This window comes from Cnephaeus nilssonii (assembly GCF_951640355.1).
Source record: "Cnephaeus nilssonii genome assembly, chromosome: 12".
NCBI lineage: Eukaryota > Metazoa > Chordata > Mammalia > Chiroptera > Vespertilionidae > Cnephaeus > Cnephaeus nilssonii.
This window is the reverse complement of record NC_137083.1, coordinates 9,456,555-9,483,375: the sequence shown is the minus strand read 5'-3', so window position 1 is coordinate 9,483,375 and position 26,821 is coordinate 9,456,555. Positions and strand designations below refer to the sequence as shown.

The 26,821-nt window shown below is 40.1% G+C and overlaps 1 protein-coding gene across 6 annotated transcripts in view; it reads left to right on the top strand.

The window, feature by feature from the left end:
* Positions 1-26,821, top strand: part of CREB5 (cAMP responsive element binding protein 5) — a 396,562-nt gene that overhangs the window by 336,155 nt on the left and 33,586 nt on the right. The window lies entirely within an intron of this gene.

Here is a 26,821-nt window from a genome sequence, read left to right as displayed (position 1 = left end):
TGTAAACTTAGGTTTATTTGACATCTTTTAAGAAGTAACTGGGAATTCTTTGTGTTTGTGTGTGTGTGTGTGTATGTTTGTTTGTTTGCTAGTGTCTAGCTGTACATGTTGATAGTAATTTCTGTCTGTTGTTGTCAGTAATTCATTTCTGAGGATAATGAGATTTAGAAGGGTCACTTACATCCTGTTGATGTCACATAAATCATCTTTCATCACTTCAGTGTCTTATCTGACCAAACACAATTTTGCCTTCACATGGTCTCTTATATATGTGTCTGCTATGAAGTTTATAGTCAAATTCTTTGCTTATTATAGCCATGACATATCTAAAATATTGGTCATTAAAATAGTGACAAAGATAAGCTGATTATTTCACTGTTATTTACATGAGTGATGTTTTCATTATTTTGAATCATAAAATATTTGAGAGGCTCCCAAAACAGACTTTATAATGAATTAGCCTTTGGATATTTCATCTCTGGTAGTCACTTGTGTCATGATGGAAACTATAAAGAGCAGAGACACTAGTGGATATCTTGATATTGCCCAACTGGCCTGACTTTCTTGAACACAATCTGAGTTGTTTTATTAAAGGACAGTAACATAAGAGTGTGTTTTCTAGATGTTTTACCCTTGTACAAATCCAGCACTTTAAAATGTGAGAATATTTATTCAGGATTTTTTACCAGCATTTTCACTGAAAGCAACATGAGTGGATTGTAGGTGTGCAGTTAAATCCTTAGCTGTTGTTCCTTCCTTTGGTTTTCATCTCTCAAGTAGAGCAAATGCCACAAAATCATATTTGCCCTGTCCATACCCTTGAGTCGACATCTGTATTTATCTCTCCCATGGAGCCATGACATAAGTAGACAAGAAAGGAGACTGAAAGAGGAAACAAAAACAAAAGCAACCAAAAAAGAGGGTCAGCAGGAGCGATACTGAGAAAGGAAAACATTGGTCAAGACATGAATGGCTTCAGAAGAGAATTCTCTTCTTTGCCTATTGGTTTTCCAGCAGAAAATCTGTTTCTCATCAATTGCACCAGATCTCAAACTCAGAAGTTTTTATGAGGGGCACACAGTAAGGTGCCAGAGGAGAGTAAATGGGGTAACAGGTGGAACATGTTTCCACATAGGGCCACCACCCACTCCAGCCTTCCTCTGCCCAGTGGTGGCCAGTTGCTGAAGCCAGTGCCTATGTGCAGGTCCCTTTGGGAATGAACTGCAAGTCCGCACTGACTCTAATCGCAGAAATGTTCTTTGGGTGGCACAGCAGAAAAAGGCTGGGGTTTTGAAATCAGACTAACATGAGGTTAACACCTTGGACCAGTTGCTTAGCTATGGAGCTACAGTGTTCCAGAGTGTAAGCTGGAAGTCCTAAAAAATAAAATGAGATGATATTTTTATGTTCATTAGCACATGCCTAGTGCATAATAAGAACTCATTAAGGATATTTATTAGTTTAGCTACTGTGCTCAATTTCTTTATGTTATAAACCATCTCTTGGAAGCTACTTCAAAATAATTTGGCTAAATAATGAGAAATAAAGTCTAACGAAAAGAAGAAAAAGTATTTTTGTTAAATTTTCCACCTGGTTCTCAGTAAGGCATTTAAACAGACCTCTCAAACCCTGTCTAAGTGTTGTCTAGCTTCCTCCATTAAGCTCAAGAGAAGTTGAATCATTTAGAGTACAGCTAACATTTGAGAAAGAAGGAGTGGATGCCCAGTTTTTAGCCATAAGACTGACGACTGTCCATCAGATTGTGTTTATTGAGCCTGTGACCAGGGAAGGGCTCTTGTGGGTCCCCGAGTTAAGTCATAGTAAGGAAGACCCTCTGTCAGGCTCCATCCAGGTCAGCCAGATGGGGTTAACCTTGTGGACTCTCAGGTCTCCTCACCTACTAGTCTGCACTGGAAAATGGAGGGGTAACGGTGCCTCCTCACCAATGAATGGTTTCATTTCCAGGGTAACTCTTGGGGACAGGGTGATGATCACTCTGAGCCTCTATAAAGCTTGAAGGAAATGCAAGTCGTTTGTGCGCCAGTTTAAACACAGAACCTGAACATTACTTCTGTGCTTATGTCTAGTTCTGCTTCTTTTGCTTGTGTGTTTGTTGTAACAAAGAGTAATACACGCTTGGATTTATTTTTTTACTTTATCATTATTTTTTTAATATGGAATGCTTCACGAATTTGCATGTCATAATTGCGCAGGGGCCATGATAATCTTCTCTGTATCGTTCCAATTTTAGTATATGTGCTGCCGAAGCAAGCACCACACTTGGCTTTAAACTGTGTGCTGGGAGAAAAATTCTGGAAGGACAACTGCTCAGGACCTTAGGTTCTGTCTTCACTTCATGACTTCATTTTTATAAAATTAAAATGACTTAATTTAGAATTTATGTACCCAAGACCTTAGCTCATTTTTTAAATTCTTCCTCCTCCCATGTGTGAATTTTTAATTTATTTTCATTGTGAGTATGTGAACCAGTCTTAGCTACAAGCAAAATGTCACTGACGTGTCAGAGAGCATGAGAGACACATACTCAGAAAGAGAGAGAGAAAGAGAGAGAGAGAGAGAGAGAGAGAGAGAGAGAGAGAGAGAGAGAGAGAATGAGAATGAGAATGGAAATTCTGAGATGGGTCAGCCAGGCTCTCTGTGGTTGCTATATTCATAACATTGTTTTCTTTGTTTGAGCTTTGCTCTCTTCTTTCAGGAATCTTCCTATTAGTAAATATCTTAACAAACCTGGGTTCATTTTGAACTTGGCAGTAATTCTGATTAGAGTTGTTGCAAAATAACCATTCAGTCCAGCATGGCCCTAAATGCTCAGAGTTTTCCCAGGGGAATCAGGACAGACGTGGTTCAGACTGATGAGTGTTTCTGACCTTTAACTCTTGGGTGGGGGGAGGAGAGGCACACTACAAATTGGCAAATACACTTTCTCCCACCCTCAACTATATCTCAGTGGCCTTTTTCATGTAAAAGAAAGCTACTTTTAAAATTAGGAAGCTGCAAAGCATCTATATACACTGAGTGGCCAGATTATTATGATCTCTGAACGTATAATAATCTGGCCACGCAGTGTGTGTGTGTGTGTGTGTGTGTGTGTGTGTGTGTGTGTGTATGAATTCATGCATGGGTGGGGTCTGGCCAGCCTGGCCAGGGGGAGGGGACATGGGCAGTTGGCAGGCCTGCCTGCTTGTCGAACTCCTGGTCGAGGTGACTATTTGCATATTAGCCTTATATTATATAGGATATACACTGAGTGGCCAGATTATTATGCATTCAGAGATCATAATAATCTGGCCACTCAGTGTATATCCTTCTAGCCCCTGCTCCAAAGCTCAATTAGGGGATAGAAGCAGCCGATGGTGCCTAAAGTCTCTTCAACCTAAAGTAGCTCCCTAAAGATCAATCTTTTATGATCCATCTAAAATTTAATCCCTGCTTAAGGGATTTTGCATCCATTCAGGTGGCCTACAAATACATTCAAGTTTTATCTCATTGTAAAAATAAAAAAGTTAAAATTTGAATAAAGGTCCTTTAGAAAAACTATTCAAATATCCTTAACATATTTGAGAGAGGTCAATTGAAAAAGATCCTCATAAGGATAAAAAAAAATAGTACTATCATTTATACAATTTTGGGACTTTGCACACTTTAGACTTATTTGGTAAAAAGGCAGAATTAAATGTGATTTGGATCCATTGTGTGGAGGAGTGGGGGTGGGGAAGAAGAGATTTGTGGGGCATGAAGTGCCCTTATGCGAGGGAGGCACACTTCTTTCCTATCCCCAGAAGGGAAAGAGGAAAGGCTAGTGAAGAAAAAGACCCTCGAGGGAAGAGGGTGTAAAGATGGAGGAGTTTCAGGAAGGTGACTGGTGGCATTTGGAAGCACTTATCATCCCATGCTTGAGTCTCCCCCTTCTTGGGGGGACTTCTAATTCCTAGAATGGGTAAAGAAGCCAAAAACCATGTTGCATGAAGTAGGAGTAAAGGAATCACAACACCTAACCTGAGATGTAGCAATTACCCTCAGTATTTGGAAATCTGCAGTGTGGGAAAGGAGTTAGAGTTGCAGAAAGACTGATCTTACCTCAGGTTGAAATAGAGTGCTGTATAATCAGTGAGCTTTTCCGGATCAGAGGGTGAAATGGAAACCTTTTGAGGATACTGCGTGTGTGTTTAGGGGAGAGGGATTCCTCCATAAAATCTCTAGTTTTAATTCTTCTATGACTAAGTTAAGGTTTTAAGCAGTCACTTTTGAACAAGTCTCAAGAGAATCCTACAAACACTGAAATTTGGTTATGAGCTCCAACCTAGTTCCACCATTAATGACATCACATAAAGAAATTCCTCCCACCCAAATGAGTTAACCACGTTGGCCAACTTCCCAGAAGGAGACAGTTTCAACCAGTTGATAAGATCTGAGTTGAGCAGCTTTCACTGAGGATAGTGTTCAGTCTCTTCCCTCTCCTTCTCAGGCAGCCTCCTGGGCAAAGCAAGACCTCTCTTATTCTTCCAGACCATTTAGAAGACCCTCTCCTATAAATGAGTAAGCATTGACCTCTACCCGTAAGTGCTTGGTTGTAAATTCAGTCCTCTGGTACTCTAACAAACAACAACACATGTATCTTTGGTCTCGATGATGATTAACATGCAAAAAGTTAGGGAAGTAGGAAAAAAAGACATTTATTTTCTTTTACTGAAACTCAATCAGACAAATTAGTCCTGTTTTGATCAGGCCTGCAGCTCTAACCTCATTCTGTGTGCATGTTATTGGCTTATGAACCTCCTGTGCATATAAAGGACATGTCCTGGATCCTCAATACACATGTCCTGTTGCAGCCATGAAGTAAAAGTAATTAATTATACACTCGAGTGCATGCAATTCAATTTTGAAGTTAACTCCTTATTCAGGAGGGCAGGGGGAAGGTTCCTTGGTTACCCAACTGTAATGTAATTTCTTGGACCCAAGGGGAACAATTGGAGTATGACCATACCCAAAATGAAGAGATCCATTATTTGCTTCAATAGGACAAACCAGGAAGCTGCAAATTGGGATGAATGGGATCATTGGAACAGCCTCCAGCTTTAAAATCAAGCATTTGCATTACCAAAAAAGAGGGGGATTATTGCCAATAGTGATATTAAGCCAGTATTGACAGTAGGGCCATAGTTCTGTACAACTGTGCCTCGTAACAGATATAGAACCTGATCTCAGACTGAAGAAGGGCCCCACAACAACTTCTCCCAATAGCCTTATTCTTGCCTCAGATGGAAAATTTTGTATAGGAGGTGAGACTTATGAAACAGTGAGCTGTGAGGAAGGGGAGTTGGTGAAGAGAAGGGGAGAGGAGGAAACACAATAAGGCTTCAGCTGCAACTTGGTTGTCTTCCCTAAGAGAGCAGAACTGTGGCCACTTCCAGGCACAAGCCCAGGCTAAGCTTTCTTGGGTGTCCATGGGAATCCTTTCCCTGGTGTACTGGCACATCTGCTTCTAGCTGTAAGCTTAATCCCATCACCAAAGTTGGGAGTATGGAAAGAGAAACAACAAAAACCAGGGCATTTACACCTACTCTTACAGTCGTGCCCCAAAACATCTTCATTAGCCAGCCTTCCTGAATAAAGTACAAGAAATTCAGTATGAGATATTTTGTTATGTATTTTAGATCTTTTATTATGATCCTTCCCCCCCCCCCCCATTCATTACTCTACTTACTGATTTGGTTTCCATAACCAGAAAAATGACTCAGAAAAAGGAGCAAAAACCTAATTATGGTGAAGACACTCACGTCAGTGATGCTATAGTTGATAATCTACTGCTGAATTTTTTGCCAGTAGACAAATGTAGGCAGGCTTTAAACTCTGAGTTGCGACATCAGCACTCCGTTTTTCTTTCTCCCACTAACTGGAATGTTTCCTGTTACATTAGAAACAAAACCATTATGCTTACTTTATATCCCCATGACTATTCTGTAACTACCAATTTGTACTTCTTAATCTCTTCACCTCTTTCACTCATCTCCCTAAGCCTCTCCCATCTAGCAACCATCAAAATGTTTTCTGTATCTATGAGTCTGTTTCTGTTCTACTTGTTTATTTTGTTTTGTTTAAATTAAATTGTTGATAGGTACCTATTACCATTTTATTGTTCACATTTTTTCTCTATTCTTTAATCTTCTTCTTAAAGAAGATCCTTTAATACTGGTTTGGTGATGATGAACTCCTTTAGCTTTTCTTGTCTGGGAAACTCTTTATATGTCCTTTGATTCTAAGTGATAGCTTTGCTAGGTAATATTGTAATAACTATGTCAGAAGGGTAGCAGAGCCCTAACTGGTTTGGCTCAGTGGGTAGAGTGTTGGCCCGCAGACTGAAGAGTCCTGGGTTCGATTCCAGTCAAGGTCACATGCCCTGGTTGCGGGCTCAATCCCCAGTAGGGGAGTGTGCAGGAGGCAGCCAATCAATGATTCTCTCTCATCATTGATTTTTCTATCTCTCTCTACCCCTACCTTCCTTCCTGAAATCAATAAAAATATATTTTTAAAAAAAGAAGGATAGGAGATTTATCGGGATGATCACTTAGTAAGTTATATAATGTCTACTCACTGGGTTGAACATATAAAGCTAATGTAATATTGTATGTCAACTGTAATTGAAAAGTAAAAAATTATTTAAAGTCAAAAGCATAAAAATATAAGTAAAAATAAAGCATTATGAAATTTCAGTAGAGCTGAAAAGAACTTTGTTATGAATTAGTTTCTGTCTTTGAATAAATCAGCCTACTTTTCTCCGCCTGAATTTTCGTCTTTGCTCTGTGAGAGCATTTGGATGAACTGATCTCTAAGACCCTAGTGGTTCTGCAAGCAAAAAGAGAAAGTGGCCCTTCCTTTAGGGGAAGAAATACAGGCTTGAAATTCCATGTTCACAACCCTCAAGATTTTTCAAGGAAATATTCAGCCAGTGAATGTTGCCTTATCAAGGGAACCATCTTAGAATAGGGGGTTCTCCTCACAAAGGAGCCTTGGCAAATTCTCCCTCCTATTAGGACCCCTTTTCCTCTTTAATAGGAAGATAATGACACCCACCGCAGAGACTTGTTGTTTAAATGCATGAAATGATTTCTATTGGGCTCCTAGCATATGTTAGAAGCAGGACAGCCCCTCTCATATCCTGGTCTCTTTGTTTGGGCATTTCATTTGTAGCACTAACCCTTCCATAAACTTCCAAGTATATTTTTAATGGCAAGTACCTGAAACAAAAAAGGATCTGTGTTGAGTCCCAGACCTGGCACTTGGTAATGTTGAAAGCATTGGCTGCCAATGTGCCATGCTGGTAATATCAGATTTACAGTTCCCCATGGGTGGGTGGGTGGGTGAGTGGGAGGGTGGGGTTCAACCTCTCAGGAGAAGACATGTTTCTTCCTTCTAACTTTCTTCTTTGGTCATTTAATAAAAGGTTGAGTGAATGTGCTTCATGGAGTCGGAGAACATCCCAGCCCTTCTCAGCATGGCTGGCGTGTGGGTCTCCGTGTTTCCCTGGCAATAAATTTTCCATGAGGGCAAGTCACTTTTTTCCTCCTGGCCTGGTAAAAACTAGACAGCAAAGGACAGTTTTCATTCTGAAACTCGCCCACTTTCTTGGGCAACCACCTACCTTGGCTGCCCAGCCTAGACTTTCAGAGACGTGGGATAGTTTCACTTATAAAATCCACTTCCTCAGAAAGCAGACGCGGTGGAGTTTCCTGAATTTGGCAGAATCTCTCTTTAGAGACACTCACTCCACTTCAGACAGCTAGACACTAGGATCTGTGGACTCAGGTCTAGAAAATGCTTCAGTTGGAAGCTGGGTCAAAACTGAATGGGGAATAGAATGCCCATGAAGGGCCAGGGGAATGTGAAGCCAGACCCACCAGGAAGGGCTGTGAGTTCAGGATCACTGAGCCCCAAATCTTCCTCAGGGGCAGCACCCCACACATGAAACTACTGGTCCATCCCACCAAACACTTAAAATGAAAGGAGCAAGAACTTCTATGAACTAAGAAAGACAGGAAGGTAAATCTTAAAGACACTTTCTAACTAAATACTCAATGTAAGATTCTCAATGAAAAGTCTAATAGAGCAAAGCAATAAAGCCTTTGTAGAATGCTATTATTCATTTTTTTTTATAAATTAACTGATAGCTGGAGAGACTAAAAGACTTGTCCAAGTTTAAGATAAGGGAGGTTGGCTTTCCTAAGCAAGCCCTCCTCCTTCTATGAGTCATTGCTGGGCACAGTGGGAAGTATGGGAAGCATTTGGGTTTAAAGGTGACCCTCGTGATTGGCTCTGGTCTACTATTTTGCTAGTCAGTGATCTTAGGTAGCTTTCTTAATTTCATTGATCTAAATTCCATCCTTATAAAATGGACCATGTAATATCTAACGTATGGGTTATTACAGCAATTTTCAACAGGTATGCTGTGGCACACTGGTGTGTTGCACAAATTTTTTAAACATTCAGCACCTATTTAGTCAGGGGTCTTTTCCCTTAGATTGTAAAATAAAACAATGACAACAACCAACACAATAATAGCTGTCCAGTGTGAATGAATCAAAATTATACCTATTTTTTTTTTTTTTGGTCAGATCTGCAAATAAAAAAAGGAATATATTTTTTTGTGTGCTGCAGAATTTTAGTTTATGTGTGCCATGAGATTAAAAGGTTCACTGGGTTAAATTAGTTATTAAAAGGCAATGTTTTAAAGAGCTTTAGAATTTTTTTACTATTATTTTCAAGCCCACATTCCTTTAAGTCTACATTCTGGCATCTCCTTTTAATATCTTATTAATGCTTTCTTAATTAGATTGATTTCCAAAAGGAATCATATTAAGACTGTTAGTGTTGAACTCCACTTATCCCCACTGTCATTCTTTCATTCAGAAAAAAAAATGCCCTATTTTCAAATGTCATAGCCTAATTGATTGTATAATATATATTTACCCTTAATAGGGAAGTAAAATAACCAAAAAAAAATGTAGCAAAGTAAGTTTTCATTCTAAAGCTTAAGCATAAATACCGAAACTTTGTGCCCAGTTAGATAGCTATTCTTATCAATTACTACTCTAAAAAGTTTTTAAAAAACTGAAGCTATTCCACATAACTGGTAAACTAAAGTAGATGTGGGCAAACTGTTTCCCAAGAAACACCTGATAATCAATATTTTGACTTTGTGGGCTATATGGTGTCTGTAACCACCCAAAAAGCTTCCATAGACAATACATAAATGAATGGGCACGGTTGTGTTCCAATAAAACTTTATTTACAAAGTCAGACAGCTGGCCAGATTTGGCCTAAGGGCTGTAGTTTGCCAATCTGTTTCTTAAAGAAGCCTATATCTTTCCCCCATTTTCCTGTTTAGTTATATTAATTGATACCTCTGAGCTCAAACCATTTCATCTAGTATGGCTCCACCCAGGTGAGTGACTTGAGGGACTTAGGGAGCACTTAAACTCAGAGCTAACTTTTAATGAAGGAAGTCGGCCTACAAGAGCCTTAGTCCCCTAATCGCTTCCTAGCATCTTTCATTTCAGTTCCCGTGCCATGCTTTACAACGTAGAGGTGGATGGAGAGTGTTTTCCAACACGAAGATTTAAGCTGGAATATTGCCCAGGCCATTTATCTCACGTTTCCCTCTACTTAAAGGTTGTTCATTAACTGATAGACTTGTAGGGGAGAGTTTCACATTCTTGACTATTGAGGAATTCTTTCATCTTTTCTTTTTTTAACTGAAAGGTTTTCACTATGAGGGTTCTAGTTATTGTTTTTTAAATGTTGACTTAGTTTCTATTTCATAGTTGCTGTCAAGGCTTGGAGAATTTTCTGTTTTTTATCAATAAGTTGCTTTCACACTTTCAGAATTTTAACTGATGGTAAAACCAAGGGCTGCTGAAGTAGTAGTGGAGACTACGCTGACACAATAAATAACTTGAGTTTTGTCCCATGTTTGGCATTCATTTGTCAGGGCCATGTCACTTCTCTACTCAGCCTTCATTTCCCAGACTATAAACAGTATTATTAGAGGCCAAATATTCAGAGTTGTCTCTGGGCCCTTCTGAAAGGCAAACTTTCCCTCGGCTTCTCTTCAAAGACCCCTCATGTTCTTCCCAGAATCCCACATTTACTGTATGGACATTCGTGATGCTAAGTCCTACGCTTGCCATACGGCATTACATAATTATTTTCCCTTCAGGTGTAATTACGGAATTGCCAACGCTGCGACTCTGTTTTGCATTATTTCACACGTATTTTCTAGTTTTGATTTAGGTCTCTGCGTGGTATGCCATAAATCAGCAGAGTGGGGGTGGGTAATGAAAGCACATCAAAACACAGCCCTCCCTGCTATAGAATGTTCCTCAAGTGACACTCCATAATTCAAACGCTGCAAGGCACGGGGCAGCCAAAGCCGGGCACTGCGACAGTATGAGTTGTTTTTGTTAATAGAGATGAAATTATGGGTGTAACTAGCTGGCAGTCCTCAAACAGACTTTAGCAAACTGTTTACTCAGCTGTCCTCAGGCAACAACTTAATACTTGTGGATAAAGTTATTCGCCCACCATCTCCCAAGTGGTATAGTCCGGGATCCCAATTTGTTCTCACTATGAAAAAGAAAGAACAAGTTTGCAACTCTCCAAACGCAGTCTGGGATTCTGGCTAGGTTTTGTTTTTAACATATCAGGCTTTTGGCACCATGATTGCTAAAAATCTCCTTGTCCTTTGTGGTCTGCGGTTCAGAAATCTATAAGAAGCTGAGATCTGAAATGTGGCTTAAAGAAACCTTGTGGTCCCTAATGCTAAAACCTGGTTACTGTTTGTTCGCCTTCACTATCCCCTTCACCCACCATGCCTTCCCCTTCCTCTCTGCCTGTCTGCATCAGGCATCCTTTTAGGCCCAGCTCCGGCACCGCCTCCTGGAAGTCTTCCCTTATCCCCTAGCCTCGCCCAACAGATGTTGACTTAGGAATTTTTCTCTAATCCAATTTTGAAAAATTATCACACAGTGCTTAAGATATATAAAACTGTATAAAAATAATACAATAATCACCAATTTGCCTACCAGCTCTAGTTCAGAAGCCCCTGAAGACTAGAAGAACCACTATCTGATTTTGGCATTTATTTTCCCATGGATATCCTCATAAAATAATATATCTTATATATATTTATCTCTATCTATATAAATGCAGATAAATATATATTGTGTACATTTTAATGGGTATATAATATTAAGGGGCATCTAATTTTAATATGTAGTAATTTAGTGTATTATAAGCTTTATATAAATGTTTTTATGCTGTATATATTCTAAAACCTGATTATTTGGGGCACTCGCCTTTATGCTTATCAGATTTATCATGTTGATTTTCATAGTTCATTTCTTTCCACTGCTATATGTGTTCCAGCATTGAAGTTTATTTATTTTGGTGCACACTTAATGTATTTTTCATCTGAGGCCATAAAAATTTAAAAGCATTATTCTGACACTACTATTGTCTTAAGATCATTTGCCTATATATATTTCACCCTCTGTGAGATTAAAGGTTTCTTGGGCCGAGGTCACAATACAGGTTTGCTCTTTTGAGTTGAATCGTTACAAGAGATCCAGCAAGTATTGTCATCTTTATACAAACGAGGACACTGCCACTATGTTACTGTCCCTTGACACAGCATCAGGGTTCCATCTTCCGGTTCTCTTAGCTGGGAAGTTAAGCAGCGCTGTCGTAAAAACCACTCACATTTACTAGAGACGACCAGAATTTTTCTTTTTAATCTCTGTGTTTCATATAACTCTGAATTTATTAGTCCAGAAGTTGAAACTTCTTGGAAAATTTTTAAAAATAATATGAACTCTGCTTTTCATTTGGAGGAACTACACCTCAGAACAAGAAAGCTGATAACAGAATTAAAAACAATATTTTAAACTGAGATAGAATTCATATACCATAAAATTTGCCTTTGAAAAATGTACAGTTCAGTGCTTTTAGTGTGTTTACAGAGTTGTGCAACCATCAGTGCTGTAACTTCAGGACATTTTTATCACCCCACAAGAAATCCCTTAGCATCCCTCCTTCCCCCTTCAGTCCCTGGCGACCACTAATCTCCTTTCTGTTTCTATAGATTTGCTTGTTTGGAATATTTCATACCAATGGAATCCTACAGTATCTGGCTTTTTGTGACTGGTTCTTTCAGTTGCATAATGTTTTTAAGGTTCATCCACTATATATATCATGCATCAGCACTTCATTTCTTTTTATTGTCGAATAATACTCCATCCTATGACTATACCACGTTTTATTCTTCATCAGCTGATGGACATTTGGCTTGTTTCACTTCTTGGCTAGTGTGAATAATGCTGCTTTGAACCTTCATGTACAATTCATGTTTTTTGTATATGCATGTTTCCATTTCTCTTGGGTATATACCTATGAGTAGAATCGCTGGGTTATATGGTAACTCTTTAAGTTTTAAAGAACTGCCAAACCGTTTTCTAAAGCAGCTGCACCATTTTTCCTAAGTAGATTCTTTCACGGAAGTGAACGCTCCAAAGACATTCCTAGCTTGCTTGTAATCATTGTGATCCCCAATTTAATGTTCTGGATTTTCTTCTTTTCTGTTTGTTGTTGTTGTTGATGTTTTTCACTTTGGTTTCTTCATTTCTTTTTTTTGTAATGTTCTGAATTTCAAAACAATGTCTGCATTCACTGTATTATTCCCTGAACGTCACGATTCTAAAATTTCTCTAACAATTTCACACTTGCTCTTCCATTTGTGAATGAAATTGTCTTACTCAAGGTTGCATTTACACATTAACCTCAATTTGATATAGTTTCATTGTAGTAAAAAACCCATATATTAATTTCCCTTCCATGTTTGTTTTATCTGCCAGATTTAAATGACGTGTATAGAAAGGTTAGCAGAAAAATAGCCCCTGGTTTAAAATATAGAATTTTTCATATAACTACATTGCAGTAACAATGTAGGTGATTTATAGTTGAATGAAAGGAAAAAGAAAGACAGTGTGACGTCCTGCAGGCACCTTTGCAAAACAATCAGAACAAGACAAATTAATCTGCCTTCCAGATGTTTGTCCATTACAGATTCTGGGACTTATGAATCATCTCTGTTTTGGAGCCTTTTTTTATTGTACAAATATGAACCTTCACACTGTTTCTTTTAAATTCTTTGATGCTTGGCTAATTTTAAAAGTTGTATTTATTTTTTCTGATTGAAAGTTAATATAAATTGGAAAAAAACAATTTTTAGGAAATGCAGAGGAAATATAGAAGAAAATAAAAATAAATAAAAGTAAGTAACCTGTAGCCCAATTACTCACAGGTTACTACTGTCAACAGAATATTTTCTTTTGGTCTTTTCTCTAAGCATAACTATTCTTTGAAAACACGATTTCTCTGGTTGAACGACATGTCTTCATACAAATGCACCGTGATTTATGGGACCATCCCCTGAAGGAGACCAGTTTATTGATCTTTTCTGCATTGTTTATTGATGTTTCCATACTGAATTGTGAATACCTTTACCTTGTTTTCACATGATGGTGGGAAAGATGGCCAGGCACCCAGGGCCTACTCTTCCCATGGAGAGAATGGGAAATTTAAAAATTCCATAAGAAAATACTGAGAACTTGTAGGTGGTAGAAAAACATCTGTAGATAAACAGAGTTTTCTAATTGTATTATAATTTAATGTCCAATTAATAAAAGTTATGTCATATTTGTCTCTGTTAGTGACAAAGCAGTAAGTTTTGACTTAAAAGCAGAGGATTACGATAATTGTACATAGAAAAAGGCCAAATACCACTTTAAGGACTTTTGGCACCATAAATATGTAGAAGTAGGAAATTACTCCTCTACCTTTTAAGATTTGACTATCAGTTATTATTGGAACGGATTATTTTTATAAGTCTGTGATTCCCGATTATGTTGAAGATATAACACTGTTTAGATTTTTTAAAAATCATCATGCTTTCCCTCATGAAATCCATTTACAGATACAGGGACTATTTCCATCCACAGACAAGTAATAGGGAGTATGAGCATAAAATGAGTTCTAATTACGTTTATCATTATCATTTTTGGAAACTCCTTAAGGAAATGGAAAATGTCCTAGTATATTGCCAAACACAATAAAAATGACTGGGCGTAGAGAGTAAAAATCACTATTATAATTAATTAATACGATCCAGAATAATAAATATTATTTGAGTAATTAAATAAGGCTGAAAAAGAAAGTTAACAAAATAAACTTATTTCAAAATATTGACAACTTTTTTCCTCCACTTCTTCCTTATGAGTCAGATACATCAAATATATTTTAAATATATTTTGACTTTATGTTAGGATTTAATAACATTTTTATAGATTTTAAAAATTCTTCTCATTCATTCTAAACTGAGGAAACCGATCGCTTTTACCGTTGTTGTGAAATACCAGCCATGCCAAGGCAGACTTCTTGCTTCTCGATGCATTTGCAATCTTTAAAGAGCTTCTGGTGACTCAGAAAATCCCATGCATCAATTTTCCAAATTAGATTTTATGTGATTAAAAATAAATTTAAATCAAACAGAGACTTTGGTGTGCTTCTGAGAATTCTCATGTCAGGAGTTGGCAAGTATCGGCCATGTGTAGGTGTATGTGTGCTCGCTAAGTACTGTATGAGCATTTAGGACCTTATTTGAAAAGTTCTTTCCTGGAAGAAGAGTAAAGGGTACCGCTTTGGAACCCAGCCTGCCTGCTTCAGAGGAGAAGACAGGGGGGAGGGGGAGGTAGACACGAAGGAAATCCACGGTTTAAAAATTAAAGAAATGGGATCAATGGACTTGTTATCCTGGGATATTTAGTAACTGGAATTATTTGTTCCTGTATAGCTCTTCTTAGGTAAAGGAGAAGGGGGTATTCTTATAGCATAAATAATGCCTCTTTCTACATTATGTTGACTCCTGCATCCCGGCCTGCTTATTCCAATTGCCACCAATTGGTGGCAGAGTCAATGTTTTCTTTTTTATAGATGAAACTGACCAAAGGCATAACCTGTTTTGGTTACTGAAAGAGAAGGGTCAACCTAGATAGGTAATAAGCATCTGGGGTCACTTTAAGTAAATAACAAATGTTAGCCGTGGATGGAGGATGAGAAGATGCTCATTTTGTTACCTACGAGGCACCCAATCCTTGTTAGAAACTTGGAATTTGTCCCCCTCAAACTGTCTTTTAAGATCCAGCTGAATACCGCCTGGCTGACTCACCTTCCTGGCCACCCTTGGTGCTGTCCTGCCCTGTCTCCTTGGACACTCACTCTCTGTGCTCCCACTATAATTTGGCGCTGATGACTATTTGCCCTTGGTGTCTATACTTTCTATTCCTCAAACTAGACAGCAAGTTTCCTGAGGGTAGGAGCCAGGTGTCCTGCTTCTCTTCACTCCCTGCGTCTCCCGCACACTGCCAGCCTATCCAGTTGGTTCCTATGTCTTGGCCAAGGGAACTGCAGTCTGCAGTGTGACACTTGTGCCAATCAACTCCGGAGATGGAGAAGCTGAATGTCGTGAGCTATCCAAACACCCCCTGCCGAAGTCGTGTGCTCTATATTAAAATGCTTCTAAATCAAATCTGTTTAGATCACCTGTCCCTTTAGCCTAGTGCTTCTTTCAACTGTTGTTTGTTGAAATATACTGAAGCATATACCCAGCATACAAAACTATGGTTGTTTTTTTTCTTTTAGCATTCAGTAGCTGCAGCCCATTTTTCCCCTTTTGCTCTGTAGTTTATATTTATGATGGCAGAATAGTAACGTATATTAAAACTCCCTCAGCCTGAATAATGCCACATTCTGAATGCATATTAAATTGGAACTTGAGGATAGAATTGTGCTATTTCTGTAACATTGAACTCTGAAGGGGAGAAATATTTTACATCCTAAAGTAGGTGTAGACCAGCTTTGTGGAAACGTATGGGATGCTGGACTGTGATTAGGGTGACCTGAGGGGCAGATGCCCTGGAGAATCCAGAGACAGTAACGGATGAAGCCATTCAGAGGGATCAGTGCCCTTCCATTATCCTGCAGATGGGATACTCGTTCTCTAGGGAAAATGGAAGAGAAATCCTGGGGGAAAAACACACAAATGAATTTGACTGACCTGAATAAAAATTACAAGTCTTATTTATACAAAGCTGTTCAATAGACTATAATGAAAAAATGAGGAATTTCTAAAATGTTGACTGTGGTCTCAACGAGTCTATATGAGTGAAATTATCTGGCAGTGTTTTCGCTTCCAAAGGAATTGAGTTTGAAATGTAAAATCTGTGTTCAGGCATAAGAATCTTCTGGAAACAAACTCCAGAATCAGTCTGAGAAACACATTTGTGAGTGCTCAGGGGAAATCACCCGCAGCCTTTCCTGCCCAACGGGAGAAGCCAGACCCTCCGCACCCGCGTGGCTTCCCCCTAATACGAGGGTGTTCCCCTCACTTTTTAGAATATTTCTCTTCTTTTACAAGTTTAATTTATCATTTGAAACACCTTGAGAGTTTGGACATGATAGTTACAAAGAGAAGGTATGAATTATCTTGTGATAGTCCCGTCAATCAAGTAGTCTGTTGTTTTGAATAAGAACTAACTGTTTTCTCTAGAAATATATATTGTGCGTAGACTGGTGGGGCAGAGGATCTGGACTTTTGTACAATTTTAAAACTGCAAATGAACTTTTGAAGCTAAACTTTTACTAGGGATGTGGCTGAATTAAAAAAAATACATTAGGGTTCAACAATGTGAATTTTAAATGGAGCAGTTTTTTCTACATATGAATAAACTTGCTGACCAATTATAGATGTGTTTGCATACACTTTTGTCTGTTCTTTTTGGTGGAAACAACACAGTAAGTGTTTTAGACACAAGACTGCTAAAGAAATATTTTAAAGGTATAAAAAGTTAAAGAAATGCTAGTAGAATCATTACATTGGCTCTGCCATCTGCAGACAAAATTGTCACATGATTTGTAAACTCCCAGGTCAATGCACCAGCAGCAGCAGAAGCTGGAACAGCATGCTTAACTGGAAATCTTGAACACATATGAAAAATGGGAGAAAACCCAAAGTGAGATTAAAGTCTTAAAATTAAATAGTTTTTACTTAAGTTGATATGAAAATAAAAAGAAGAAATGAAATAAATACTAGTGTGTTGCCACATACAGCTTCCTTCCCATTTTTTAAGGCAGAAGCTCCTAGCCAGTCACAACTAATGAGACAAAAGATGTTAATAGGAAAATGGGATTTAATTCCACTTGATTTTATTCAACTCCATAGACACTTTTTAGGTCTGGGAAAGCAAGTGTCGGAAATATTATTGAGAAGAGCTTGCAGCAAGGACTTGGTATTTCTCGGGGCATTTTAGAAATGAGCAAATTGTCAAAGGAGAAACTAAGTTCAACAAGCCGGAGACTGAGTTAACCAATGGGGAAGGGAAGAGGGACAATCTAGGCTCTTTAATAAGTTGTAGGGAACAAACAGACCCAAGGCGTCACAGCAAGGTGACACCGCTGTCAGCTCTTCCACATACATCAGCCTGTGCCCCTGAGGTTTGGTTTCATTCTCATACTTGGGGCTGCATGCCTGGGAGAAGGGAGGAAGGAAGGGAAGGAAGAAGCGAGGGAAGAAAGGGAGGAGAAAGATGATTTGACAGTTCTAGAAAGTGGGGGAAACCCTTCGCCCCCATGTAATCAGTGATTGATATGGAACAGTGAAGAGGCTCTAACTCTTAGCATAATATACCTGCAGAGTGCTGACTTTGAATAGAATGCTCAGGTGTCTCCCTCATCTCCCCCTAGACCCAGCTCTGGGATAAGGCTCCCAAATCACATTTTCCCATGTTATGCAGTGTCCCCCACTAAAGTGGCTGCATTGGTCTGATCATTGGCATCATCTGCATATCATATTCATTGCTTGATTAACAGGAATATTTATCACCTTCTTATGATTCCTCTCCTCCATTTTCTATCAGCAATATCACTTGTTCCAAATTACATGTTAAAATCAGTATGTTCATATATTTGCAGAAACATCATCTTACTTTAAGTTTGTAAAACATTTTTAAAATATATTCTTATTGATTTCAGAGAGGAAGGGAGAGGGGGAGAGAGATAGAAACATCAATGATGAAGAGAATCATCGCTGCCTCCTGCATGCCCCCTGCTGGGGAGCGAGCCCACAACCCAGGCATGTGCCCTTAACCGGAATCAAACCCAGGACCCTTCAGTCCGCAGGCCAGCGCTCTATCCACTGAGCAAAACCGGCTAGTGCCAATTTGTAAAACATTTTATTTGTAAGGCTAGTGAGGGAACTTTTTATATTCCAAATGAAAATAAAAGCAAAAGCATGCATTACATACATTGCACTCTTATGGCTAGGATATTTCTAAATAAAACAATAAAATGGTAAACATCTCCTTTTTTCCCCTTCTTTTCTACTGGCCACCACAGGATTAGCAGAAAATGTGTAATCTGTCACCAAGTAGACGTTTGGCTTAGACCAGCCAAGAGCAGGGTTGGAGGGACAACTACAGTGAAATGAGGGGCCTGGAGAGATACCTCATTTCAGAGCCTTGGGGAGACCTTCAGTGGATCAGTGAAAACCCGCACTTTAGCTGGCTTATGGCAAAAAGGGCAAATGTTATCCACCACCTGAGAATATAATATAACCAGTCACATCAGTAAAAACGCCGCAAACAGAGCTTGGCACAAACAGTAGTTAATAAACCTTCATGGATTTTCTTGAATTAGCCATGTACTGAATGAATGATTTCTCTAGTCCTGGGCATCGCTGGTCCGGACGAACTGCTGATACACTGGCAGCCTTGTGTAGAAGTCACTACCAACAAATACAAAAGCAACCACCACAGTGAGTCCGGAAAGGACACCGTCTTCTCTGAAAGTGGCCGTGGAATGGGTGATAAACACTAATGACTGTCATCACTCAGATGACTTTGTCCTGTTCAGAGCATCTTCCCATCCTAGTATTTCAATACAATTGATGGGCTATCTCCTCACATACCAGGCGTTCAGGGTAAACACAGCGAGCACGACACTCCAAGCCTTGGGGGGTAAGAATGCGTGTCTCCACTTGCCTGCAGGGGCTGCCAGAGACAGCTTGACATGGGCATCCTTTGGCCTTCTCACCGCCCCTGCTAACCCAGCCCTGATAAATAAGCCAGCTAATTGAATTAATAAACAACTCTTTCTTTTTTTTTTTTTTTTACAGCCAGCTGGCGTGCAATCAAAATGTGTGATAAATTATCTGTCACTGCTTTAACCGCAGCAGGGGGAAAGTGGAAAAATTAGCCACTTCAACCCTCTCTCGCTGCTCCCAGCCCTCCTGCTCAGTTTGCTTAGCTATAAGATTTTCCCCCTCCTTGGTCTTCTCACTTTGGCTGAGGTCCAGGACAGAGTCGCTGTGGATGGAGAAATGTACTTGGCTGCCCTGATGATGGATCCCTGAGCCGCAGCTCTGTGGAGGGATGCTGAAATTCCATGCCGGCCTGTGGGAAAGCGAGATCTATGTGCTGCCCTGGCAGGGGAGGCTCGGTTCTGAGCCTGTGGCTTAAGCCCAAAGATTCTCATTAAGGTTGAAGGGTGTGATGTGGTTCAGGAACCAAGTGTTGTGATGTCTGCTTTTTTGGGGCCCCACCTCTAATGCCAAACAGCTTGGGGGCCTTTCTGGAATGAATGCTTACCAGAGTCTTAGGGAATGTAAGCGGCAGCGTGATGCGCTGGTCCACTCTTCATCCATTTTTACATCTGAGCGACTTTCTTCTGTGTCTTTTCTTTATAGCCTGAGACCTGATTTCAAGTCTCTCTCGTGAAAGGTATTGGTTTTGACACGGTGTTCTTCGGGGTTGTTCAGCAGACTCATGCCCTATAAAAGGCCTGGACAATTCAAGAAGACTTTCCGTCATTTGTGTTTCTGCTGGTCCCTAATGCAGTTTCTCAAAGCCCCAAAAATAAACAGCCACCGTCAGGATAAACCAACATGCGGACAGACATCATTAGGTTCTTCTGTGTCCTCTTGCTGTGTCTCAGGAGGGTCACTGGCGTTGGCAAGCATCTGGGTTGTATGTTCATCACAATTCTCTTAGAAGCGCTTTCGTTTTAGGATGTTGCATTGGGTCATAATACGCAAATCATTCACAGGGAAAAATCCAGATCTGGTAACAGATCTAGGCTGGGTAAATGCAAGGGTTCTTGATCTGTCTGATTCCTGGGCTTCCCAATACGCACACTTCCAAGGAGCATTTTATTGTCTCTACAGAGCAGAACGTTAACCCACTACCCTTAGATAAGATTGCTTGGAAATGGGGTGATAGGATGGCGTTTTTGTTTTTTTTTTTCAATCTTTCAGGAAAACAGCTCTTTGGCTAAACTTCCTGTCATTGGTAAAGTCAGACCTTGACCATTATCAAGGCAAAACTGGGGACCGTGCTCCTTGTTAATATTTGATTATGTTCTTATACTAGAACGATTTCTGCAGGTCTTTTGGCTGCTTTCATGGCATTTTCAGTCCTGGCTGTGCTCGGCCTCTCTGCAGATCCCACAGCTTCTTAATGTGGGTGGGGGCGGGATGGTGGAAAGAGGAATTAAAGTAATTCTGAACCCACAATGTGAAGTATTGTGCTTGTGAAACTCCAGGACATTCACACCTCTGTGGAACAGTAACTGGCTGCCCTGAAGAATGCACTTGAACTCCACAGGACAGAATCCAAAAATTCCAACAAGGGTCCTGTTTAAGGGGCCATAGGAAAATCTCAGAGCAGACTTCTGCATTAGTTTTGGGACCTGGTCATGTGCTATGGTACCTTCCCCCACTTCTTTCCTCCTTCTTCATAATACACACACACACACACACACACACACACACACACACACACACCATGTCTCATGCCTCGTGCTTTGTTCCATTTTCTTGGTCATGAGTCAGATCCAATGGTGTAGAGAGACAGATGGTGATAGTGTCAAGGAACATATTAATGATCGTGTCAGAAGACAGAGAGAGGAGACAGCCACCTTGCAGGAAGCTTCACGACCTCCCATTTTACATGCCTTTCCCACCAGCCCTTTCAAAAAAAAATGAGCAACATCACATGAAACAAAACAAAAAAACCAATGTTAAATTTTGCTTTGACATAGACTTATATTTGTTTTACAGAATATCTGAGAGGAGAAAGGAAGTAGGGGAAGTTATGCAATTGCTTTGATTTCCATATTTTCAGGCCCCCCTCTTGAAATTCTCTATAGACAGAAGCCACAGTGACAGTGTCAGCCACCCTTATTGACTAAATCAATGTTGAGTCTATCTACTAAACAGGTTTATGAGAATGTGAATTGGAATCTCTGGATTGGAGTTAATTATTTGAAAGTAGAGGGTTACATTTACAGCCTAATGGAGGTTCCGTCATTATGACTTTTCTACAGACAAGTAGAGTATATACTTCTTCTCCTACGTGTAGGCCAAATTCCAGGTGCAAATCTAAAAAGCAACTGAGAAGAGAATGCCAGGGCTGGAACTTTACATAGTTCCCTTAAAATACCTGCACAAGACCGGAATTATTTGAAATATATCAGAACACAATCCAATAACCATTTGAAGAAACCATAGGAAAAACACTGAGAGAAGTACCCTAGCTGTTATCGGTGAAGAACAGCATGTCCTTGATAACACTCCCCAAAAAGTTTTGGGGTTTGCCCTTGCCTCTTAGGTTGGGAGATCCTCCAGGAGCCCCCATATCCAACCAAGATGCCTGTGGGTATAACAAACTCTGCCCCTTGGTTCCCTCATGGCTGACACTGTCACTGTAGCTCCTGATAAGAAGTAGGCCAACCCCAGAACACATTGACTCAATGCCACAGAAAATACATGGCACTGTGGGCTGCTAGCACTTTCAGATGCCATCTCTGTTTCTTATTTAATGTTCAAGATGCAAAGCTGAGTCCCAGAGTAGTTTCCAGGGTAACAGAGGAAGCCTGGACTGGCAGTCAGGAGTCAGGGATTCTAATTCACCTTCAACCTTGAACTTGGCATGTGATCACAATGGCCTTTGATATCACTGACCCTCAGTTTTCTAGTCTGTGAAATAAATAGTAATAAGCAAGTAAAATTTTGGTCCAAAACTTTTCCAGTTATTAGAGCTAATTGTTATAGAAAAATAAATTAGCAGTGTTGTTATTATCCCTGCCATTTGTGAGTCAAAGAGCTGATGAATTTCAATAAGGGCAGAGATAAAAACTGTCACACCGAAGATATTTGGATTTTTATACCAGCCCATTTTAATACATCACAACAGTCTCTTTCAAAGTAATAAGAATAAATAATTGATTGATAAATGCTATTTAGTCATGGTTTAGTTAACCTGGCTGTCAGGGTAGGGCGGAGTTTCTCAACCTTGGCACTATTGACTGTGAGGTAGGTAATTCTTTATTGTGAAGGGTTGTCCTGTGCATTGTAGGATGTTTGGCAGCATCTCTAGGTTCTACCCTAGCGTCCAGTAGCTCATTCTCCAACTTATGACAATAAAAAAAGTCTCCAAATATTGCCAGGTGTCTGCTGGGGGTCAAAATCACCCTCAGTTGAGAACCACGGGAGTTAAAGCAGGACTAAAAGTCTCAGTTTGGGCCAGAGTTAACTATATATTTTTGATATGTTGTAATCTAAAAATGCTAGTTAACCCCAGAGCCCCAGAAGTATCTAATTCAGATGAAAGCATGCTAACCTTGATCTAAAGATCTAGAAATAACCCATTTAATCTGCAATGTCACAGGCCCCCCACAGGCAATGGGATCTACTAGATTTCAAGCTTTTTGGAAATAAGCAGTATCGTCTCTGAATTTCTTATTGTGCTCAGAGTAAGTGCTCAGTGAATGTATGGTGAGTGAGCAGCTTCCCCCAAACACCAGGGGGTGCAGAATAAGGAGCTGCTGCCATGCTCAGCCAGTCATTTTAGATAATCTTTATCCTACAGGAGGAAATGAAGCAAGTGTTTGCCAGTTGGAAGGGTAGAAGGAATCTTTGGGAGGGAGCCTGCCATTAGCCTAGCTGAAATGGAGCCAGAGTAAAACTCTTTTCTGGTTAAAAAATAAAATGCCATGGAACATTTAATGACCAACCTCAGTGCATCAGAGCCCAAGCTGCACATCACTCATGCTCCCCAAGAGCTTATAGGAGTGAACGATGGGCATATATTTTGGCAGCACTGGGTGTGGAAATCTCAGATGTGCATCTGACATGTTAATCTCTCTAAATGGTAGCCTCCCTGTTTTTCCTCCTGTACTTAATGAGTATGACTTTAAGCTGCATTTGAAATGTCTCGCTCAGTTGTCCCAACAACAACATTTTTTAGAATACACAGAATCCACCTCTATCTGTCACTAGCAACATGAGCACTGCGTTGAGTTCATGTTCATGTTTGATGTTTTATTGGTATTCTTTGAACCAGCTTTGAAAGTCAGAACAATATTAAACCTAAATTCACAAATCATTTAATAAAATCATTAAGTCCAATTCATGAGATTTGTGGATTTTAGCGTATATTAGTTTATAATCATTAAGTCCTAAAGTGATCACAATTGACTTAACAGAGGATGTTTGCCTCTTACCTGGGTAGTTATGGTCATTTACAATGAAATCAACCAGGCTGGTGATCTTCTAGCCCTATCTCCACACTCCACTGGGGGTGTCTCCGTTTTAAACCAGATCAGTCTTCCCAGCAGGCCCATTCATTGAGCTGGAGTGTCAAGTGCTTTGGAAACATCATACCTTATTAGCACCTGGTAAGAGGTTCTCTGCAGTTGTATCCTGTCGATAATATACTTAATTGACAACCCATATTACAGAGACCTGAATTTTGTCTAAAATCAAAACTAAGCAAAGAGAAGTGGAAAGAGTGCATTCAGAGGACTTACCATCTCTGCACATGAAGCCAAGGCCCAAAATTAGGATTTAAAAAGGAGAGTAACTATTGTCTCAGAAGGGAAATGAATAACAGTGTCGTAAGTACCAGTGTGATCAGCATGGATCACGGACACACACTCCTAGACTCCGGATTTTTATCCTGTGATACACACACTATCTCTAAGTGAAAAACTAAAACTATTTTTAAAATTTTTTAAACCTAGGATGATAGAAGAAAGAGATTTAAAAGAATGAGGACACACCCCTTTCCATCCACTTCCTCTCTGTTTACATCTCACCGTCTTCCATCTAAGAAAACCAAGGGAAGCAACATTGTATATACACAGATTGAATTTTAGATTTTTAATAGATTGAACAAAAGCAACCTTAGATGTATTCTCTGTTGTTAGAATCTGATTTTAAAGACTTTTTTCCCCTGTAGAGAAAAGAGTTGGGACTGGTTGGAGAAGTATAATATTTTTGTTTGTTTGTTTTTGTTTACATTGAACTTTAGTATATATCCATCCTACTTCTAGAAAGGATTTTGAGCTACTAAATAATATAAGTGAATGCAGTGCATTTAAAAACATAGTCCTTCCTAAATAGCAAATTTTACCCAACTGTAATACGTTGACTACTGACAGTTGTCCTCTTTGGCAAAGCCTATAATATGTGGTGTCCCACCAAGGAAGCTTAATAATGATACACTTCCCATAGTGAATGGATTTTGGAAGTAAATCAAGGGATACTTTTGAGTAGAAGAAACAAAAGGGGAGGGAGTAGCAGGCATTGAAATAGTACCAAGCACAGCAGCCTATCTCCTACTTTCAAAAGATCCCCACTCAATGGATTTGGTCCATCAGTTACTAAGACATAGCCCAGTGCTGAGTTCATATAATGTGGACACATTGGAAAAAAATGTCTCCATCAGTACCCAGAGCTGCAACATGTGCCTTGCAGGAGAAGCAGTCAGTAAATGCAGATAGCCCTTTCCCTGGTCAGATGAGCTTCCCCGCTGCGAGTCTGCAGCCTTAAACATGTTCTCTAAACATGATGCCATTTGGACAGTCAGCCTGGTTGCTGGGTGGAATGTGTCACAGAAATGGGAGAACTACTCCCCATTGCTTGCACTGCCATCACTATTTCCACTTGGCTTAGCAGCTGACACATTTGGTTAACCATTTTGTTAGCCTCTGGTTAACCACGCTTGGTTTGAAAACCTTACAGAAGCGGGGGTAATGTCTATATACAATATTATTCATGTAAAAAACAACCCTGCAGGATGCAATTTCTTCCTTATCTGCCACACCAAATTTAGACTTTCTCTTGCTGGCATCTGGTGAAAGGAAAAAAACCACTTGATAATACCGTTTGTTGATGAATTTATCTGGAAACCAGGGTGGAGTGAACCATTTCCTAAAAAGGGGAATTGAGCTTTTCTTGTGTTTGAAATACTTTGACTCAACCTTATATTCACTTCTCTTTTACAATGAGCCCAATCATCCATTATTAATTAACTAGAGGCCCAGTGCACGAATTCGTGCACGGGTAAGGTTTAGCTGGCCCAGCCCCAATTGGGGGGAATCGGGTCTGGGCCTGTCAGGAGGAGGAGACGGTGGAAGGTTGGCCAGCCGGCCCGCCCCAGTTGGGGCCTGATCAGGGCCAGGCTGGCAAGGGGGAGGGCTGTGGGTGATTGGCTGGTCAACCTCGCCCCTGATTGGTGTAGAGGGGGCCAATCGGGGGTGGGGCCAGCAGGGGGGAGGGATTGCAGGTGGTTGGATGGCTGGCCCTGCCCCCTATTGGGGTAGGGGAGGCCGATTAGGGATGGGGCTGGCCAGGGGGAGGGGCCAGGGGAGGTTAGCCACCAGCCCCACCCCCGATTGGGCCAGTTTGCTGGCCACAGTGGGTGTCATAGCGACCAGTCATTAAGGTCGCTGGCTTTTTATATATATAGAAGATAAGTACAGTATCTGAGCCTGTGAGTAGAGCATGTTTTTTTCACCTCCAGCTAGAGCTGACTTGCTTTTCCAACTCTTCCTCCTCTCCTATATGTCTTCTTCCCTTCCCTCTGTCCATTGCTTTTTCCCTTCCTTCTTGCCTTCTCCACCATGTTCTTTATTACCCACCATCTTTCTTCTAACCAGGCAAGCTGTCAGACTGCACCACACCAACATCTTATTCACATCCCTGCTCCTCACTGGCTCTCATGCAGGTGACTTAACCTTTCTGCACAGGAATTTCCTGCATCTTTGAAACATGGGGAATGGTCTTCATCACCTACTTCAGACTCTTACTACCTGCCAAGCACTTTGCTCTCTCTAGAAGGCAGGTACTGATTTAGGGCAAGCTGCTATATTCTTGTCAGTTCCTGGTGAGCAGTTGCTTTAGAGAAATCTGGAGACAGAAAAGAAATTGCTGAAGCTGAAAAAGAAGACAGTTCATGAAATGATATCTTAAGCTTGTTAGGAGATAAATTCTCAGACAGGCCATTTTCAATTAATAAATCAACCCAAAAGCTTTCTGTTTGGCATTTTTAGAATGGTACTCAGTTGTGACAATGTGATTTAAAGAGATGGTTGCACATTCCCTGCCTCCCACCCCCATCACTTATGTTGTAGGCAGTTAAATTGTAGTTTTAGACCTCTGGCTCATTCAATTGTACACCATGGAGACAATAGAAACTGAGAGGTTAAAAGACAGCTTGGCCATGGCCTGTAATTCCACTCTGAAAAATGTGCCAAATAGTTAATGTATTCTGTTGGTCATACCTCCTGAAACAAAAAGGGAAAACTTCAGAGAGAACTCTGAAACTAGAAAAGAGAATACTTGACATTCTTCATT